This window comes from Lipotes vexillifer, unplaced genomic scaffold (assembly GCF_000442215.2).
Source record: "Lipotes vexillifer unplaced genomic scaffold, Lipotes_vexillifer_v1.1 scaffold1042, whole genome shotgun sequence".
Classification (NCBI taxonomy): Eukaryota; Metazoa; Chordata; class Mammalia; order Artiodactyla; family Lipotidae; genus Lipotes; species Lipotes vexillifer.
Window position 1 is genome coordinate 86553 of NW_006777400.1, and position 16301 is coordinate 102853.

Sequence of the window (16301 nt, forward strand, 5' to 3'; positions counted from 1 at the left end):
AGTCCTTGTTTTGAGTTATGTTGGAGTCTTAATTTTTATTGCAGACATAACCAGAAATTTTAAGGGCATTTTTGAGAAACAAAATTAACACCATTCTTCTTGGAGTTGTGGGTTAATGGTTTATCATTTTGGAAAAGAAATTGGCTATTGTAATGTTCTTCATATACTCTGGTACTCTTTGTTGTGGATGGCATTTTTTGTTATGAACACACTCTATTTCCCCTCTGCCTTATAAGCCAATGCCGATTATTTTAGGTGTGTTTTGGTTTGATGAAGGATTTTTTACTTTTCATAATCTTTAAATTTGTTATTTATGTGCCTGTTTTTATTTGCTTTGCTGAAAGAAATCATGGACAGATTGATTTTAATAGATTTAGTGATTTTGAAGCAATATAGTAAGTAAATTCACTCATAATGAGAAGTAATAAAAGCCCTCTTATTTTCAGAATAACACTGTCTCATTGTATTACGTTTCTAGATATTAAATCAAGGTGTGTGTTCGGATGAGGTTGGGGAGAGAAGGAAAACCTAAAGTTGAAGCCTTCTACCCAATTATTCTCTTAGGAATTATCCTAAGAACTAGAAATGTGTAATTGATCAGTGATTTTGTATTTTGGAAAGCATGTTTGAGTATTTACTCCTTCACTCTGAACAAACAATATGTTCACATATTCATGATATGTTGGCAAGATATTATACTACTTGGTATGTTCTTCAAAGACATGAAGAAAAATGGTTTCAGGCTGCATCATTATAGAGATATGTTGTTTTGCTTGTTACCTATAAAAGATTTCTTTATCTACAGGACAAAGTTGAAGCATCCTCTCTTGGCATTCAGGGCTTTCACTGCCTGGCTCCAATTTATTATTGCAACCTTAACTCTTCAAATGCTCCTTCATAGAACCCTCTGTTCCAACTAGGTCAGCTCTCTGTCCCTCAAATATAGTTTATGAATTTTTGCCTTATCTTTGTAGAAGGTCATCCACATGCACGAGATTTCCTTCTTTTCTCCACCTATTTAATTTTGTTCAAGCTCCAGCTTTTCCAAGATGCTGTCTCCAACTCCCTTAGTCCACAGTAGTCTCCTGTTTCTTTGAATTCCTGTGGTACTTATAGTCTTTACCACTTACCTGCTAGTGCTGGCTTTATTTTCTTTTTATGTTTTGCTTTCCCTGAGAAGATGGAGAGCTCCTTAAAGGCAGGGAGAGAGTCATATACTTGTTCAGTTTTCTCATTATATATTGCTTATATTGTACTTAATAATATTTTTCATAAATATGAATATCATCTTATGTGGTTATAACCACTGGCTTTTAAGGCTTCAGTTTGTTTTCTGAGGCAAGTTTTAACACAAACCAGAACCATATTTGTTCTTAGTAAAATTCATTCATCATAAACTTTATCAGTGCCTACAGTAACAGAGGACTTTTTGAGATAATTCCACCGCATTTTACTTTTTTAAAAATTGAATATATGTTCCTTGTGGGAACACTTCAAAATTTAAATGAGAAATCTGTGGGTGACTCATTTGCCATTCATTTTTGACCAAATTCAGCCATGAACTAGTTAGGGACAATAATCTTATATGTAAAGAGACTAGTATCCATTATATATAAATGGAACTGAAGACAAGCAGAGCACGTTTGAGTTTATACATACATACCGTACATACATACACATATACATACAGACATACAAATATGTATATACAGTATATTCTCTGCTTGATGAAAACAGTTGTTTGTTGATATTGTTATACTTAAAATGACTCTCAGTGGGATACTGTTTCAGTACCAAATTGATTAGACAGCAGTGGTTTATTGGGTTGGGAAGAGATTGGAAGAAGGGAAAATAGGTAGAAAGCTATTTGTTAATCTAGGTGTGAGGTGGTGAGAACCTAGGTTGAAACAAAATTGGATTAGAAGGGGAAATTGATAAATTTCAAAGGAAGGGAGAGGGCTTTTCACATTATTTTGCTGTTCCTTACATATACATAAGATGAAATAGACCTGTGGTTTACCACCTTGCCTGCATGTTAAAATCACAAGGGAGTGTGGTTTTTTTTTTAAACCTATGCCTGGGCCCCACCCTAGACCAATTTAATCAGTCTCAGGGGCAAAGAGAGGGTTTTTTTTTTTTGTTTGTTGGTTTGTTTTGTTTTTTAAGAATTCCCAGGTGATTCTAATGTGCAGTCAGGGTTGGGAAACTCTAAAATAGCTCATTTTTTAGGCACTCAAGATATATTTATTGTTTGAGTGAATGGGAACATTGATAAAAGTTTGGTGACTAACCTAAAGCTACTTGTCAAGAGGGTCAAAACCAAAGCTAGGAACCAAGTGTTCAAGTTCTAGTTCAGTATTCTTTTTGATAGACTTGAGTAAAGCAGACCCATTTTTTTCATCATATTATGTCTGTAGTGACTAGAAACTTACCAGGAAACTATAATTTCTCCAGTTCCCTACTGTTGGATAAATTTGCGTTAAGAAAATAATGCCCCTAGAATATGTAGCAGCAAAATCTTGTTTTGTCTATTAATAGTCTTCCTGTGAGGGAAAGTGGATAATAGGTTGCTGATGGCAAAGTTTATCTTTGGTACCTTTTTATTTCTCTTTGCATTTCTGGTGTCTGTTTTTCTTCACCTGTCCCCTCCCTCCTGCCACCCTCCTCATTTCTTTTTCCGTCTTCAGCCTCACTCTTCCTTTGCTGGGATGGAGCTCAACGCTAAATAATTATGGCAGCCTTTCCAGGTGATTAACATTTAAAAGGGAGAGTTTGCCAATTTACTTGAATCTCCATTTGGTGGTTTGTGCTCGGGACCTTTTTTGAATTGATATGCCTTGCAGATACTTTTTTTTTTTTTTTTGGCCACGCGGCATGTGGGATCTTAGTTCCCGTGGAGTCTTAACCACTGGACGGCCAGGGAAGTCCCTCCAGATACTTCTTGATTAAAATCCTCACCCATATAAAAACATAAAAATAGGGATCAGAAAGTTGGTTACCCATTTCAGGAAAGTAGCTAACTCTGGTTGTAATGTCTTATCTTTGCTGGTCTATGGGTAGATTTGGCAAGACAAAGGGAAATTGCCTAGAACTTTAAAAAGTCTGTCTGGATACTGTGATAATTTGTTGACTTTAAGAGAGCTTGGAAATGATTTTAATGGCTACCCAAACAAATCCTGAAACTTTTCATATTTGACTTTGTCACCAGTGCTACAAATAAGTCTGTCTACTTGCAGCTGCTCCTTCTGCTTCTTCATACTTCTTTATGTCCATAAACAATAGGTCTGTGAAACAGATTTAGGAATTCTTTACATACATCAGATTGTGCTGTGTCCTGGTTAATCACGTGTTTTCCTGTAAACCTGGAGTCAACTCTAGTATTTCCTACATGTGCTGGTTCACCTCTTCAACTGTGGGGCATGGTGCATTGTATCAGCTTGTAAAATGGAGCCAGTTAAACTGTGCAGCATCTGATTTTGTAACATAGGTGAAGGCCATCTTAGTGCATTCAGTGGAATAACCTTGTGATTTTGTGGCCTGATTCAAATATCTGCCTTGCTTTATGTAATAAATATCTTAACTGAAAAATTGAATGTGAAGGACACTTTTGATGGTTGACTCATATTTTAATTGCTTCAGATTGAATTTGAATTGCTGAACCTTGAAGTGATTTATTTTATTCAGTGATGAATTCTTCTATAGCATAAATAGTTGCCCCTTAATTTCTTTCTTTTGCAAGTTCACACTTTAAAATAAAATGTTATCTTAAATTGGAGGGTACGTTTATCATTAAAATAATACCATTTATACAGCTCTTTATAAATTCTGAGCACTTTAATATATATTACCCTATTGTATCCTAATAATAACCCTTTGAGCTTTGTAGAGTGCATAGTAATTACTCTTTGTTGTTGAGAGAGGTTAAGTGATTTGCCGGAAGTTAAATGGCTAGTGTATGGCAGAGTGTGGGTCAGAGGCTAGGTTTTCCAACTCTAGCACTATTCCAGTGTTATTTCCATTGCAACACTTTCTCTTCTTATAACAAAGCTACTATTAAAATAAACACTGTGCTAATAAATAAGTTATTTAATCTGAAAGATGAATGCTTATTTAGTTTCATAGATTATATAGTTTTTGTTTGTGGTGCAGTGTGTTTTATTTTGTGCATGGTATTTGCGTAGCTTGTCTTCATGCCCCTCTGTTGGTTTTAGAATAGATTCATTAAGCAAGCTTTTATTGAACTCTAACTTTGGAAACATGATCCTCGAAGGGTTTACAAACTAGGTGAATGTGTACAGTAATATATGTAACAATTAGAAGAGAGTTATAATATATAATGTTCAAAATTGTATGTTTTAATAAACTGTACAATTAAGTGATATGGAACTGGGGGCATAAGGCTCAATTTTATTGGGGGTTAAGTTAGTTTGAGAAAGTTTCCTATAGAGTTAGATATAGCTGAATCTTGAGGTAAATGATCAGTATGGGATCAAGTTATGATTAAGCAGGAGGGACAGTTGCAGACTGTCAGGGGAGAAATTGCACTGATACGGAGTTGAGAATGGCATTGCATGTTAAGGGCAGATGTTAACTGCAGGTTCCCTCTATATTTTCTCAAACATACTTGGAGGCTGAAAGGAGGGAACTAGTAGAGAGTTCAGTGTTAAAATGCAAGAGGGGGAGGGGGGATCTTCATGGAGTGGGTGGAAAGTTGTTAGCGATGGAAGGGAGGAGTTACCTGACTTTTGCTAAGGTGAAGGGGAAGGTAGATGTCTGGGGACATTATTGTCTTAAATTTTAATCTTAAGTGAGGCAGTGTCATCTGGGAGAACAAAGTTACAAGCATAGGAATAAGTACTCAATAGAGCAAAATGCTTTAAGGAGTCATTATGGAGAGTAAGCCATAGTTTAGAATTAGGACTGTGTTAAGCAGCTAAATTAGTTGCTTTTGAACAATATGAGCTTACGATGATGTTTTCTGAAAAAAATTATGTATACTGCATGACAAGTAAAAGAACAGAAATGGTTGATTGGGATATTTTTGAATTGGGGTTATAGTGACACTTGATTAAGTTTAAAATTTAATATTTTGATTTAGATTATTTGTAACATAAACTCTGAAGCATTTATTTATCATCAAAAGCATAAAGATGTACAAGATCCAGAACCTCATTGACAGCATGAGAGATGATATTAAGGACACTTCACAAATAAAAGTAATTGAATACTTAGAGCATATTGATTTCCTGCGAGGTGATATTTAAGTTCCAAGGCATACAGTGAAACTTTGCAAAAGGGCATATCACTCTCCTAGCCTATCCCAGTAGTACACTCTAAGGGATACTTAAACTGTATGATGCCCACCCCCATCGTACAGAGGCTGTTCATCATCATGATGTAGAAGGGGAAACCTTTTTCTTTTCTCTACACTTTGTGTGTATTTAGGTAGTTCTTGAAACATTGTAACACTCTTGTAATCAGTTTTCTGAAAAGTTTCAGAAAGTTTTCTCTGCTTCCCTTTTATAGGAAGAAATACCTTATACTCCAGGGAACCATTTAATGTAATAAAAGAAAACTGTGCAAGTGAGTTTTATAACAATAATTTAAATTTGTGTTTAGTTTCACTTTAAACTAGTGTATTCAGTCTGCTAAAGGTCTAACTTTAAATCTTTACATTTCTCCTGTTTCAAATAAATTATAAATTGATAGCATTCCACTTACAGAATACCAGTCAATGGACTGTAATGGATAATTAAACAATGGATATTGTCTCATATATTTTTTGACCCCAAAATTTTTTTAAAGTTTTTTTTCCAAATAAGAAAGTAAGTTCTTCCCTATTTGTGGACGTTGTTAATCTGTGTACTCTTATAATTTGTGACAGAGATTGTTGTCACTTTTAAATTAATTGTTTAAGTTCCTTTCAGTGGAATTTTATGTATAATATTAGGGATTCAAGGTGACAAGAAACAGAAATAAAATAACTGTGCCATAAAATTTTATTTGAACTCTATTGAGACCAACCAGTTCTAGAGCATTTGTGTATCTGGATTTCATTCAAAAATGACTTCTCTACATTATTATGTCCCTGAGAGACTCTAGAATGTACAGCATAGAAATTTTCCCCTCTTTAAAAAAGTAATTACAATATATAAATTCTTAATACTTTGAGCTAATTGGTTGGGGATGTCTGTGTCAATGAGAAATCAATTAGTTTTAAAGATATTTATACATTAAAAATAGTAAATTGAACATAGCTATCTCCTTAATTTACCTTGATTAGTATGTAAGAATGGATTTGTCATATCTATTTTATGTAAATGGACAGGGTGATAAAGTTGCTGCCTTTAAGGAACTTATGATTTCCTAGTGGTATAAAATAAGTACTCATGTATCTATTATATAGTCTAGATCAAGGTTTCAAGGAGTGGGGGAACTTGCCCCCAGGAGATATTTGGTAATGTTCGGGGACATTTTTGACTGTCACAACTTGGGGATACTACTGATATCTAGTGGGTAGAAGCCAGGGATGCTGCTAAGCATCCTACAATGAACAAGACTGCCCACACAACAAAGAGTTACCTGGTCCAAAATGTCAGTGGTGATTGAGATTGAGCAGTGCTGGGCTAGAGTAAGATAAATGTCTTAAGTGAAAACAGAGTGATGTGCAAGTTTGAAGAGGGAGCGGTGACATGATTGTGTTGGTAGAACATCAGAGGGGGCTTTATAATGGAGATGGAGGATGGGCTTTGAAGGGGGAAGGATCAGATTTTATACTTAATCATAAAAAGAGGATACTATATGAATATTGACGTCCTAGAGTCTCTTCAAACTCAAAATGTCAAAAAAAGATCAACTTTTGTTATTGACCCTAGGCCCCCTGATCTCCCAGACCAGAAAGTTGGGAATTATTCTTGACTCTTCACTGTCCCTCACCCTCTATATCTGGTTAGGACCTAAGGCCTCTTGATAATAACTCTGAATAGCTTTCAGATCTGTTTCCTTCCTGTCTATTCTCACTGCCATTGTTGTTGTTCAGGTTCTCCTCTCCTCACCTTTAACTGGACCTATCAACATTTTTCCCAAATGATCTCTCTGCCTCATGTTCAGTTTGCTTCAAGTCCAGTTAGTCTTTCACACTGTAGCTGGAGCACTCTAATATGCAAATCTGATTGTCACTTGTTGCTACTAAAACACCTTCGATCCAGTAAGCCAGCTCCTTAATAATACATTGCTTATTCCTTGTTTTGAACTTTACAAAAATGTGAAAAAGCTAATACATAACTCTGCTTTATATAACTGGTAATTTTTATATTATATTACTTAATATTAAGTTGCTCAGATTCATCCAAATTGTTGTATGAAGCTGTAGTTCATTCTATTTTTTAAAATTATATATTTATTTATTTTATTTATGGCTGCGTTGGGTCTTCGTTGCCGCACACAGGCTTTTCTCTGGTTGTGGCGAGTGGGGGCTACTCTTCGTTGCGGTGTGTGGGCTTCTCATTGCGATGGCTTCTCTTGTTGTGGAGCACGGTCTCTAGGCGTGCAGGCTTCAGTAGTTGTGGCACACGGGCTTAAGTTGCTCCGCGGCATGTCGCATCTTCCCGGACCAGGGCTTGAACCTGTGTCCCCTGCATTGGCAGGCGGATTCTTAACCACTGCTCCTCCAGGGAAGTCGCTGTAGTTCATTCTTTTTGGTGGCTCCATTATCTTTCATTGTGTGACTATAGTATAGTTTATCCACTGTCTCACTGGTGGCCATTTGGGTTGTTAACATATTTTTGCTCTTGTGAACAGTGCTGCCATAAGCATTATTATACATGTCTTCTGTTGTGCACGTGCAAGAATTTCTCTTGTGTTTATTCTTGGGAGTGGAATAGCTGGATTGTATGGTATGTTAATGTTCAAATTAAGGAGATAACGCCAACTGGTTTACAGCTTACCTTTCCATCAACCTCTGTAAGAGATCCTATGAATTTGTATCTCCTCCAACACATAGTATTGTCAGATTTAAACATTTTGGCCAAACGAGTTTATTATTTTTAATTTTTTTGGCTGCACTGAAGCATGCGAGATCTTAGTTGCCTGACCAGGAATCGAACCCGCACCCCCTGCAGTGGAAGCGTGGAATCCTAACCACTGGACTGCTAGGGAATTCCCCCAAACGAGTTTAAAATGGTAGTTCAATGAAGTCTTTTTTTTTTTATAGTATGAAACTATTTTTTTTATTGAAGTGTAGTTGATTTACAATGCTGTGTTAGTTTCAGGTGTACCGCAAAGTGACTCAGTTATTTATATATATGTGTGTATGTGTGTGTATATGTATATTTTTTTCAGATTCTTTTCCATTATAGGTTATTACAAGATATTGAATATAGTTCCCAGTGCTATACAGTAAGTCCTTGTTGTTTATCTATTTCATATATAGTATCTGTTAATCCCAAACTCCTAATTTATCCCTCCCCCCTCCTTTCTCCTTTGGTAACCATAAGTTTGTCTTCTATATCTGTGAGTCTGTTTCTGTTTTGTAAATAAGGTCATTTGTGTCATTTTTTAAAGATTCCACATATAAATGATATCATATAACATTTGTCTTTCTCTGTCTAATTTACTTCATTTAGTATGATAATCTAGGTCCATTCATGTGGCTGCAAATGGCATTATTTCATTCTTTTTTAAGGCTGAGTAATATTCCATTGTATATACATCTTTATCCATTCATCTGTTGATGGACACTTAGGTTGCTTCCATGTCCTGGCTACTGTAAATAGAGCTGCAGTGAACATTGTGGTACATGACTCTTTTTGAATTATGGTTTTCTTAGGGTATATGCCCAGTAGTGGGATTGCTGGGTCATATGGTAGTTCTGTTTTTAGTTTCTTAAGGAACCTCCATACTGTTCTCCATAGTGGATGTATCAGTTTACATTCCCACCAACAGTGCAAGAGGGCTCCATTTTCTCCACACCCTCTCCAACATTTATTGCTTGTAGACTTTTTGATGATGGCCATTCTGACTGGTTCGAGGCGATACCTTTCTTGGTTTGTATTTCCCTGATCACCAGTTTCATTAACATATCTTCAAATGCCTTACCTACTTGGCCATATGTGTTTCCTGTACTGTGAAATAATTTATTTTGCCCCAAATACTAATACTATACTAATCACTTGTCAGTTTTGTATATTGTATTTTCTCCTAGTTTATAACTTGTCTTTTTTGCTTTTTAAGGAGTCATTTGCTGAACAAATGTTCTACATTTTAATACAGTCAAATTTATCAGTCTTTTATAGTCACTATTTTTTGTGTCTTGTTTAAGAATGTGTAAAATATATTCATGTATGTTTTTTACTAAAGGTTTTAAAGGTTTGTTTTGGGTGTTTCAGTTCCTCATCAATGTGGAATTGATTTTTATGTATAGTGTGAGGTAGAGGTCCTATTTTGTGTTTTAGTACATGGACCATCTTTTTCCAGATATATCCCTGCCTACTTCTTTTCTTTTTAACATTTTACTGAGATATAATTCACATGCCAAAAATTCACTCATTTAAAGTATATAGTTTATTGGTTGTTAGTTGTACACTCATCACTGCAGTCTAATTTTGGGATATTTTTATCACTTCAAAAAGAAACCCCATACCCATTAGCATATCCCCCAACCCCGCCACCGATCTAGACCTAGGCAGCCTCTCACTTACTTTTTGTGTTTATAAATTTGTTGATTCTGAACATTTTATATAAATAGATTTGTACAATATGTGGCCCTTTGTGATAGTCTTCTTTCGTTTATCATGTTTTAAAGTTCATTTATGTTGTAGCATATATCAGTACTTCTTTCCATTTTATATCTGAATAATATTCTGTTGTACATTTTGTTTGTCCATTCATCAGTTGATGGACAGTTGGATTGTTTCCATTCTTTGGTTATTATAAATAATATTGCTATGAACATTATGTAAAAGTTGTGTAGATGTATGCTTTCACTTCTCTTATATATGTAGGAGTAGAATTGCTGGATCATATGTTAATTCTATGTTTGACATTTTGAGGAAATGCTAAATTGTTTTCCAAAGTGGCTGCACCATATTACATTTCCAGTAGCAGTGTATGAGGATTCCAGTTTCTTCATATTTTCAACAACACTTGTTGCTATCTGTATTTTTGTTTACAGTCATCCTAGTAAGTGTGAAGTATAATCTAGTTATGGTTTTGATTTGCATTTTGCGAATGACTAATGATGTTGACCTCCTTTCATGTGTTTATTGTCCATTTGTATATCTTCCTAAGGAAATGTCTGTTTAGATTGTCCATTTTCTAATTGGGTTGTCTTTTCCTTATTACTGAGTTATAAGAGTTTTTTTTTTCTTTTTTTTCTGTACATAAAACCCTTACCCAAGTATATAGCTTGCAAATATTTCTTTCCTAGTCTGTGGGTCGTCTGCTTTGAAACACAAAATTTGAAAATTTTGATGAAGCCCATTTTATCTGTTTTTTTCTTATGTTGCTTGTGCTTTCTGTGTCATATCTAAGGAGCCATTGCCTAACCCAGGGTTATGAAGATTTACTCTTTTGTTTTCTTTTGGTTTTATAGTTTTAGCACTTACATTAGACATATTATCCATCTTGAGTTCTTTTGTTTTTCAATTATAACTTTTTTTTTTTACCAGTAAATACTGTATTTTACCCCTCAGGTGTGTTGGTACTTTTTTTTTTTTTCGGTACGCGGGCCTCTCACTGTTGTGGCCTCTCCCGTTGCGGAGCACAGGCTCCGGACGCACAGGCTCAGTGGCCATGGCTCACGGGCCCAGCCGCTCCGTGTCATGCGGGATCTTCCCGGACCAGGGCACGAACCCGCGTCCCCTGCATCGGCAGGCAGACTCTAAACCACTGCACCACCAGGGAAACCCGGTACTTTTCTTTTAAATTAATTTTTTTATTGGAGTATAGTTGATTTACAACGTTGTGTTAGTTTCTGTTGTACAGCAAACTGAATCAGCCATGCATATACATATATCCACTCTCTTCTAGACTCCATTCCCATATAGGTCATTACAGAGCACCTAATAGAGTTCCCTGTGCTATACAGTAGGTTCTTATTAGTTATCTTTTATATGTAGTAGTGTGTATATGTCAATCCCAATCCCCCAGTTTATCTCCCCCCTTTCCCCTTGGTAACCATAAGTTGGTTTTCTACATCTGTGACTCTTTCTGTTTTGTAAATAGTTTCATTTGTATCATTTTTTTAGATTCCACATATAAGCGATATCATATGATATTTGTCTTTGTCTGACTTAGCTCACTCAGTATAACAATCTCTAGGTCCCTCTATGTTGCTACAGATGGCATTATTTCATTCTTTTTTATGGATGAATAATATTCCATGGTATATATATATATATATATATACCACATCTTCTTTATCCATTCCTCCATTGATGGACATTTAGGTTGCTTCCATGTCCTGGCTATTGCAAGTAGTGCTGCAATGAACACTGGGATGCATGTATCCTTTTGAATTACGGTTTTCTCTGGATATATGCACAGGAGTGGGATTGCTGGGTCGTATGGTAGTTCTGTTTTTAGTTTTTTAATGAACCTCCATACTGTTATCCATAGTGGCTTTGCCAATTTACATTCCCACCAACCGTGCAAGAGGGTTCCCTTTTCTCCACACCCTCTCCAGCATTTGTTGTTTATAGATTTTTTGATGATGGCCATTCTGACTGGTGTGAGGTGATACCTCATTATAGTTTTGATTTGCCTTTCTCTAATAATTAGTGACGTTGAACATCTTTTCATGTGCCTCTTGGCTATCTGTCCATCTTGAGTTCTTTGTGTATGGTATGAGATCAGGGTCCAACTTTGTTCTTTTGCGTATGTATATCTAGTTGTCCCAGCACCATTTCTGGAAAATACCTTTCTTTCCTCATCCAGTTTTCTTGTTACCCTTGTCGAAAATCAACTTACCATAAATGTGAATGTTTATTTCTGGACTCTCAATTCTATTCCATTGATCTGTATATCTGTTCTTTTTTTTTTTTTTTTTTTTGCGGTACGTGGCCCTCTCACTGTGTGGCCTTTCCCGTTGTGGAGCACAGGCTCCGGACGCGCAAGCTCAGCGGCCATGGCTCACGGGCCTAGCTGCTCCACAGCATGTGGGATCTTCCCGGACCGGGACACGAACCCGTGTCCCCTGCATCAGCAGGCAGACTCTCAACCACTGCGCCACCAGGGAAGCCCTGTATATCTGTTCTTATCCTGGTACCACTCTATCTTGATTTCTGTAGCTCTGTATTAAGTTTTGTAATCAGGAGGTGTAAGTCTTCTTCCAACATTGTTCTTTTTCAAGATTGCTTTGGCTATTTCGAGACCACTATGAATTTTAGGATCAGCTTGTCAATTTCTTCAGAAAATGCAGTTTGGGATTTTGATAGGGGTCGTGTTGAATCTGTAGGTCAATTTGGGGAAATTTTACCATCTTAACAATATTTAGTTTTCCAGTCCATGAATATGGGATGTCTTTTGATTTATTTGTATCTTTAGTTTCTTTCAATAATATTTTGTTGTTTTCCTCAGTCTTTATTTTCTGACATACTATCATATAGAAAAAAATAGAATTTTTTCTTAATTTCGTTTTTGGGATATTCATTGCTAGTTTATTGAAATACGTTTTTTTTGTGTGTGTGGCTGTACCACGTGGCTTGTGGGATCTTAGTTCCCCGACCAGGAATTGAACCTGGGCCCTAGGCAGTGAAAGTATGGAGTCCTAACCACTGGACCCAAATATAATTGACTTTTTTTAGTAGACTTTATTTATTATTATTATTTTTAGTATTTTTATTTATCTATTTATTTAGTTGGCTGTGTCAGGTGTTCGTTGTGGCATGTGGGATCTTCATTGTGGCACGTGGGATCTTTCATTGTGGTGCTCATTGCGGTGCACAGGCTCTTTGTTGCAGCACACAGGCTTCTCTCTAGTTGTGGCGTGTGGGTTTCCTCTTCTCTAGTTGTGTCGTGGGCTCCAGAATGCATGGGCTCTGTACTTTGCGGCATGCAGGCTGTCTAGTTGAGGCACGCAAGCTCAGTAGTTGTGGCACGCAGGCTTAGTTGCCCCACAGCATGTGGGATCTTAGTTCCCTGACCAGGGATTGAACCTGCGTCCCCTGCATTGGAAGGCAGATTCTTTACCACTGGACCACCAGGGAAGTCCCTATAATTGACTTTTACATAGTGGTCTTTTATTTTGCAACCTTGCTGAACTTGTTTCTTCATTCTAATAGTTTTTTAATGGATTCATTAGCATTTTCTGTATATACGATCATGTCATCTGCAAATAGAGATAGTTATACTTCTTCCTTTCGAATCTGGATGCCTTTTATTTCAGTTTCTTGCCTAATCATCCTGGCTAGAACTTCTAGTACAGTGTTGAGTGGATATGGTGAGAGTGGACATTCTTGTCTTATTCCTGAATTTAGGAGGAATGCATTCAGTCTTTCACCATTAAATATGATATTAGCTCTGGTTTTTTTCATAGATGCCCTTTTTCAGGTTGAAGAAATTCCTTTTTATATCTGGTTTTTTGTCTTTTATTGCATTAATATGGTATATTACATTGATAGGCTTTTAGCTGTTATATCCTTCTTGCATTCCTGGCCTACCTGCTTTTCAGTTTAGTCTCATAGTGTCCCAAAACTCTACATTCCAGCCTGCCAAATTCCATGCTGTTCCTTGAAAGTATCATGCTATTCCATGTTTTCATGTTATTTTTGCCCTTACTGTTGATGTCCTTCTCCCTCTTTTCTGCCTTGTGAACTCCTGTTGATCTTTTGTATCCAAGATCAGGCCTTTCTTTATTACCTTTTCCCTTTCCTGCATCCTCTACATATAGGGATTACTCTATCCCTCTAATGTAGCTGCTGTGATCCTTTATTGCAATTAATATATTTCCCCTATTGTAACATTCATCATCAATTTAATAACTTTTCCACAATAAGCACATACATGGATTTTAGAAATGTTAACATTAGACGAAAATATGCATTGTAAAATCAAAGAAATATGGTATTTGTTTACATTTCTCTTTTTATTGATTTTGGAGGTTTTTGAGTATAGTTGCTTTGTTGCCACTCCAACATTTAGTATAGTGTGTGGTAGGTACACATTAGATGTTTAGCACATTTGTTCAATTTAGCCTGCTTCTTACCCTGGGTGCCTTTTCAGGTCCCTCCACAGTTTGTCTCTTTCCTTTTCCACTATGTTTTCCAAATACTTCTCATGTATGTACCTGTTCTTCAGTCAGATTGGACTTCTTACTGTCTCTCTGATTTTTGTTTTTATTGTTTTGTTATATTATTTAAAAAAAGAAAAGCTATCAGAAAGCAAAAAGAAATAACAGCTTATTAATTGCTTCATAAGCAGAGATATGATTATTAAACTTTAACAGTTGCAAATTAGCTATAGTTTTTATATATTGTTATATTGTATCACTGAATATGTTTTTATTTTAGAATAGTTGACTGCTTTTAAATATTTAGGTTAACTAATAAAATTGATTTGTAAGTAATGTTTATGACATTAAATAACATGTTTGGCATTAAAAGTATTATAAAATGTTTTGAGGATTAATCTGTTGTTTTAACCAATCCCATCTTGAAAATCATATTTGTAGATGAAGTCCAGGAAAAATTGTGAGATGAATGCCTGTTTTGTGCTTGGGTTTAGCAGATTTTCCAGTAGTATAGCTCTAAATTGTTTAAAATTATTTTCATGTGTCTTGGTCTACTTTTCTCTTCTTACATTGGTCTGCTGTCCTCCATTTGCCATAAGCTCTCAGAAATAATTGCTGTATATATTTTCACTGCTTCTCTTGTAAAAAACCTCATCAACTCATGACTGAATGTTTTCTCAACATTAATTTATGTAATGTTGTTGCCTTAAAAGTCTTTCCATTATAGTCTGTTGTATACTTTTCTTCCAAATTGTTCTTTCTGAGAGTTTTATTTATGCTACTGTTCCACTGAAGAAAAATGTTTTATAACACGATTTTTAACGACTTTCTAATTGGTCTATTGTATGTATGCACCATATTTTATTTAATCATTCCTCTATTGTTAGTTGTTTAAGTTACTATTTAATATCAGTACATAGCCAGGTGCAGTTGTGCTCTTAGCTTTACATTGCTTCCCTCAAGAGGAGTTTAAACTCTTTGAGGGCAGATAACACTTTCTATACAAAAATACCCTATAGTGTTTGGTTGACTGCAGTGTCTCTCTGCAACAGTTGATAGTAAATGCTTGTCAAATTTCTAAACTTAAAATTATGGGAAGGAGCATGATAATTTTATGTACTGACTTCTTATTCTATTTGTGTGACTATAAAGTAGAGGAATGGCTTTGCCATGGTATCTTGGTGATCTTGCGCATCTCCACATAGGCAAGGCTGAACCACAGTCTGACTCAAATCTTGGGGAAAGACTCTCTGATCCTCCCTGGTACATGGCAAGATAGATGACATAAGGTCATTTTGTGTCCACCTCCCTATCTTGTGGGAGGCTGCCTCAAGGCCGTTTATTATCTCCTTCCCTCATTCTGGTGAGACATGGGACATTCTTTCAGATACAGTTGTGAGTATAAAATTGCAAAGCTGCAGTCTAGAGTTGGCTCCTCCATGACAGAGCAACCCTCTGTGTATGTTGTCTGTTATTTGGTCCTTCCCTCCAGTTTGATTTTGTCCTGTGGGACTAGGGACATGGGGAACTGGCACCATACAGATCATGCTTTCTCTGTCTGTGTTAGTAATAAACTGTCTGAATCCATTTGGTCTTATTGGTAGCTGCCAGTGTGCTGCTATGTAGGAGCCACTTGAACATTTAAGATATACTAATGGGGTTTTCTTTGGCCTGGTTTGTGGAATTTGTCATTTCTTTGTAATTAGTTTACTGTAACTTGCTTTTAATTTCAGCATCCAATATTTAGTGCCTTGTTAAATAGCTCAAGTAAGGATGATCCTTGCTCCGTAAATACATTTTTGTTTTTTTTTCGGTACGCGGGCCTCTCCCTGTTGTGGCCTCTCCCACTGCGGAGCACAGGCTCCGGACGCGCAGGCCCAGCGGCCATGGCCCACGGGCCCAGCCTCTCCGCGGCATGCGGGACCCTCCCAGACCAGGGCACAAACCCGCGTCCCCTGCATCAGCAGGCGGACTGTCAACCACTGCGCCACCAGGGAAGCCCTATTTTTTCTTTTGATGTAAAGTTTACATATAATGAAATGAACAAATCTTTTTTTTTTTTTTTTTTTTTTTT

The 16301-nt window shown here is 36.4% G+C and overlaps 1 protein-coding gene across 2 annotated transcripts in view; it reads left to right on the forward strand.

The window, feature by feature from the left end:
- Window positions 1–16301, forward strand: part of LRCH2 (leucine rich repeats and calponin homology domain containing 2) — a 102440-nt gene that overhangs the window by 1168 nt on the left and 84971 nt on the right. The window lies entirely within an intron of this gene.